The sequence below is a fragment of the Chrysemys picta genome, chromosome 4, assembly GCF_011386835.1.
Source record: "Chrysemys picta bellii isolate R12L10 chromosome 4, ASM1138683v2, whole genome shotgun sequence".
Classification (NCBI taxonomy): domain Eukaryota; kingdom Metazoa; phylum Chordata; order Testudines; family Emydidae; genus Chrysemys; species Chrysemys picta.
In genome coordinates, this window is record NC_088794.1 from 50104069 (window position 1) to 50110308 (window position 6240).

Here is a 6240-nt window from a genome sequence, read left to right on the forward strand (position 1 = left end):
ATTCAAAATCAGGAAGTCTTGAGTTTCAATCCTAAATTTGCCATTGACAAGCTCTGTAGCCTTGAATGATTCTATGCAGTGGAGATTGTAACATTTACTTCCCTGCCTTTTGGGGTATCGTGAGGACTAATTAGATAATGTTTGTAAAGTGTTTTGAAGATGAAAAGTTATCTATATGCTCATTGCTATTATATGAAAGAAGGAGAAGGACTCATACTTTATTTTCTGTGCAGTAACAATTCTGGTAATTGTATTTTTGTTAGTTTCTACATGGACTCAAGTGACTTTTTCCTTTCTTTTGGTCAAGACTGGATAAAGTTACAGAGCCTGGCTCAGCTGCCAAAGCCCCCAGTTTCATACTGTTTTTAAACTGAGTCAGACTTGATAAAGGTTTTATTTCCTTGTTTATTTTAATGTATGTTTAATTGATGAAGTAACTTTAAAGTATATATGCCTTTTTGGTCTATAACATTTTCTGTATCCCTTAAATTGCTTTATCTGATGCTATCAGTCCTGGTGACTTGGTAACAAGAAGCATATTAATGTAAAATGAGAACATAAGTGGATTGTTCAGATTAAAATGCTGAGTGTTTTCTTTCAGTTGCTATACATCTCTTACACGTAATACCTGCTTCTTTTTGATACATCACTTTGGGATGGATTGCCGTTGTCAGTTAATTGCATACACAAGGTAATCTGAATGTTCATACATTGCCTTCATTTCTCAGCAATTTGGCTTAGCACATTATTATTTATTTTTGTTCGTTATATATTATTACTATTATTTGGGTACCCAAAGTGCGATTAGTATTGTACAAAATACAGAAAACAAACCCAGCTGTGCCCGGCAGATTGAGACCACTGAGTGTATAGTGAGTGTAAAATGCTACCGAATCAGAATTCTCCACTCCCTGATGGTAGCTTTTTATACTCACTTGCACTTATTTTATACAGGTGTAAATGACTACAGAAGGTGCCCAGGCAGTGGGGAATCAGGCATGATATTACAAATACATGAGCTGGTAGGTTCATTGGACTTGCTACTCCTAGCAATCCTGCTAACGTAGTTGTACCTGGCTCTTAGCATGCATATGGCTACTGCTTTCACAAGCAATCAGCAATGGTGTCATGACCTCAGGGATCAGCCAATGAGCTAGTTGTTCTGATGATGAGTTTGTAATTTGATATGCTGCTGAAGAGCTTTGCTGGCGGGCTGCAATCCTGGGAACCACAGAACTCCCTCTTTAGTTTCTGTGTAACTTAGTCTGATTAATCCCTTGCTCTTCATAAAGTCTGTTGTTATTTTTTAAATTGAAATCCTGAGACTCTTAAACAGCTTTGCTCCAAACACAGCAAAGCAAATGAAGAATTGGAAGAATATTCATCAGGCCATATTCTCTACCCTTGGTCCAAATGCAAAACTCCCTCACATATCACTAGACCACAGCCGCTCCTGTACTGTACTGGACACAAACTCCAGGGGCAATCCTCATTGAGGTCAAGGGAAGTTTTGCAGTGTTGCCAACTCCCATTATATTATTGCATGTCTCACTTTGGTTGGTTGGTTGGTTTGGTTGTTAAATGCCCAGCTGCTGGAATCTAAAGACTACTTGGGAATCTCAACTTTCAATTGTTTTAAAAAGTACATTTCTAGCCCTCATGGTTTCAGAGAAAAGCTTGGAAACATGAAGCAAGTGCATCCTAAAGGTTCAGAAACTGGAAGGCAAAGAAAAAGAATCCCACATAGACTCTTTTTTTTTAAATCATGAGTTTTAAGCCAAGCTCATGATTTTTTTGGGCCTGACTCAGTATTTTTGTACCCTGTGGGTCAGCAATGCTGGTTTTGCATTAATAAGGATTGTAGATTCAAGCCAGTTCTCTTGATTCAGGGAAATTGACCTGACTGCACATTGTTCAAATATTCACAGAAGCCCATGGTGGATTCATAATGCAGTGCACAAGGAAAACCTTGAAGGATGCAAGGCTTTGTTCTTTGATTTTAACTTTTAACTTCTTTGAAATCGGCTCAAATTAAGGAGGGGACTCTTAATTGTATTTGTCATGATATAACAGGAGTATCCATACCTGTTTACTCACTAATGGTTTTTATAGGTTTAAATAAAGAAGTTTACAATTATAACTCTTAAGAATGATTATCTAAGTAATTCTTAGCAATAGAAAGACAGATTGTGCCTGGCCTTAATACAGGGAGGGAAGGGGATAAAAAACCCCATCTCCATAACCCCTGCAGAGCTACATTAGGCAGGTATTGGGGAGAGCAGGGGCTCCATGTTTGGTACTGCTCTGCCCACAAGGTGGAGAGAAGCAGGGAGTGGGCAGGGTCTTGGCTAAGGTGCCTCATGCACACCAGTGAGACAGATGGGGGAACATGCTACACTTAGCAAAGGTGTATAGCGGGTGCTTGGACAGTCACTATGGTGATGAGGGTGGTGAAAGAGCTGATATGGAATGGAATGGAATAGAATAGCAAATAATACCCCCACCTAACCATGAGCAAGAGTAACAGGTCAAATCCTGGTTCTACTGAAGTCAACAGGAGTTTTGTCATTGACTTCAATAGGGTCAGGATTTCACCCACAATTCCTCCCAGGGGAAGCTCATGTAATAGTGCACCTACTTGCTACTCCCTACTCAGAACACTGAGCAAAGGCACAGTCTAGCTATTAATAGCCACACTAAGGCCTGGTCTACACTAATGCCCCAATTCGAACTAAGGTACGCAACTTCAGCTACATGAATAACGTAGCTGAAGTCGACGTACCTTAGTTCGAACTTACCGCGGTCCAGACGCAGCAGGCAGGCTCCCCCGTCGACTCCGCGTACTCCTCGCGCCGAGCAGGATTACCGGAGTCGACGGGGAGCACTTCTGGGTTCGATTTATCGCGTCCACACAAGACGCGATAAATCGAACCCAGAAGTTCGATTGCCTGCCGCCGAACCAGCGCGTAAGTATAGACAAGCCCTAAGACAAGGCGAGTGTTAACTGTCTACTAAGGTTGCTAGAAGTCATTATCACTAATTGAGCAAGAAAAGAATAAGAAGTATGTCCCTTTCCCCAGCAGGCTGTATTTCCACTAGGCTGAGATGTGTTAGCCAATCCCATAGAAGAAAATGTGGGTTGGGTTTTTTTTGTTTGTTTTTTGTTTTTGTTTTTTGAAGCAGTCCTTGGGGCAAAATTACAGCCTCAAGAATAAGAAGCAACAAGGGGGAGGAGGGAATAAAAGCCCTTTTTCATTTTTATTTTTGGAACAAGTATTAAAGAAGAGTCTTTGCTCCTGAGTCAAGTTCCCATGCTTTTTCATTATGTTCTTTGGCTGAAGTGGTCTTTAGATAACAAATGTGTCAAGCTGTTCTGTCTCGCTAAGTTAGAATTAGGTTATGTCTGTGTAGAAGAAAGTTTTGGATTAGCTGCAAAACAATTACAACCCTGCTTGAATCACTGGTGATGTTCATTGTAAATCCATATTAATCTGAGCTTGGTCTGGAGTTGACAGAAGGATTCATTTTCCATATACAATAACGGGCACTTGTCCCTCTTGCTGTTTCCCGGGGCCTGTGTCTTTAGCTGTCTCAGAAAATTCGGAAAGCAGATACAGTAGCCTTAAGCATAGTACAGTTGACATGAAAGTCGCAATAGCTGAATATAAATCTTATATAATTGTATCTCTCGTAAAAATAGCTTATAATATGTTAATCATATTTTGGAAGCCCTTGTTCAAATATGTAAGGAGATATTTTACGAATAACCAGGTTTTGAGCTAGGAGAACTCAGGGTGGGTGTTCATTTGTTCCTTCTCGACATGACTCTCAACAAACCAGGCCTCAGATATGGGAAACAATCTGGGACTGAGGCCCAACAATGAAAGACACAAAGTTGGGAATCTCGGCTTTCCAATGGGATAAGGTTCCTCTTTCTATTCCTGATGGATCATGAGCTATCAAAGCGTAACTCTATCACTGAGCTAGAGCTGAATATTGCTCAACTTGCACCTTAGAACAATGTCATTGGGCGGGGGGGAGAGGAGTCCTCATTTGGAAGGTGCATTTTTAGGCAGCTTGGGGCTTGTGTATTTAATGGCAGCTGTTTGAAGCTGCTCAGAGAATGTTAAAAATAGCCATGGTGGTTGAAAGTGCTTGAAAAATGCCATTTATCCCTTGGATATGCAATTTATCACATGGTATCAGCAATAGATATGGGATGTACATAGAGAAATATGAAGGTATGGTAAGGTATGCAAATTTTAATGGCATAATTTTAGTATAGCCACATTACTCTAAGGGCAAATCCACAAAGGAGTTATGCAGGTTGCTCAAATGAATGGAGAGTACAGGGAATATGGTCTGTAATTCAGCCAAGTCCCCCTTGCGAAGAAAACCGCAGAGTAAGAGGCAGTTGCAGATAGGTCCCAGCAAGGCAGGGAGACAAAATGTTAGATGCCTGGCAGCAGCGAAATGGCAAGTTCCACAGAAAAAATGCTAAATTCTGTGGCACTTTGAAAAATGGCTAAATCCAGGACTCCGAGGCCATGGGGGCGAAACATGAGATGAAAGGAGCAGTTCACACTTAGAACCATTGTTTCAAGCTGTCTGCAGACTCAGGAGGATGACATTGCTTCAGTTTACGTTCAGTTCTGTTTTTGAGTGGGGTTTTCCACAACCATGAGCACTAGATTTATTTGTTTTTTAAAGACAGCTGAGATTCTGAAACACAGTTGTGCAACAGTTGTAATCGCAGAACATCAGAGGTCCTCTCTGTAAGCATGCAAGTGTATGGGAATTAGTATTTTGTATAATTGTTTCTGAGCTACAGATACATACAGTGCAGCACATGGAAGAGTCCTAATAATAAATTTGTTTTTAGCTAAATGCAATTATGAAAAATGACTGGTACAAGCTATTTGGCACAGCAGCTGGCAGTTCATTCATAACTTAGGGCTTTCTCCATGAATAACTTACAACTTGCTTAGTTTCTGTAAAAGATGCACAGAGAAATCAAGTATAAATCACTCTCAGATGATGGTAATATTTTTGTAACTCTTCCTGCACAGTTTGTGCAATGCACTAGCCACAATCACAGGGTCCATATCCTCTGGTCTGGTTGAAAGCAAGACTGGAAGGGGTGGTGAAAAGATTTAAGCCAACTTTATGCTGCCTGGATCCTAGAACCAGACAGGTGCTGGTCTGGTCTCCAGCATAAATTAAAGCATCCCCAGCAGGCCCCTCCAGCAGCCAGTGGATTCCTGGGAATAGGGATGTGCGCCTGTATATGGGGGGTGGCATAGGGACCACTATGGTGGATCTGCATCACCCATGGATTCCCCTGCTCAAAGGGGAGCTAGATCTCCTGGTTCTATGGCTGCAAAGTTGGCACAGAGCTGCCACACCAGGCCCATGAATCTGGGCCATAATGTCATTCCATATCTAGTATTCATGGCTTATATTTTTTCAAATTTTTTGTCAAGGAAATCTAATGTATTTGCACTAAGTAATCCTAGGAAAACCCCGCTGTTCTTTAATGTTTCAACTTCTTCATTCCCCTTCTAAGTATCCAGGATGATAATGGAGTAAAATGTTCCCCACCTTCCCTCCTCCCCCCCAAAAAACCCATGTTTCTTTAAGTGCAGAGAGCACATGAGGGTCACTACGTACGCTTATATCAGTCACTGTCTGACTCTTGCATTAGCAGCACACCAGGAGTGTAATTCAATAGTTCTGCCAAAAACTATGCAGCATGGGCAATTTCATTTCAGTATCTTTAGTTTTCCATAGTCAGCAAATTAAAGAAGTATGGGCTGGGTGAATGGACTATAAGGTGGATAGAAAGCTGGCTAGATCATCAGGCTCAACGGGTAGTGATCAATGGCTCCATGTCTAGTTGGCAGCTGGTATCAAGTGGAGTGCCCCGATGGTCGGTCCTGGGGCTCGTTTTGTTCAATATCTTCATTAATGATCTGGAAGATGGCATGGACTGCACCTTCAGCAAGTTTGCAGATGACACTAAACTGAGAGGAGTGGTAGATACGCTGGAGGGTAGGGATAGGATATAGAGGGACCTAGACAAATTAGAAGATTGGGCCAAGAGAAATCTGATGAGGTTCAACAAGGACAAGTGCATAGTCCTGCACTTAGGATGGAAGAATCCCATACACTGCTTCAGACTAGGAACCGAGTGGCTAGGCAACAGTTCTGCAGAAAAGGACCCAGGGGTTACAGTGGGCG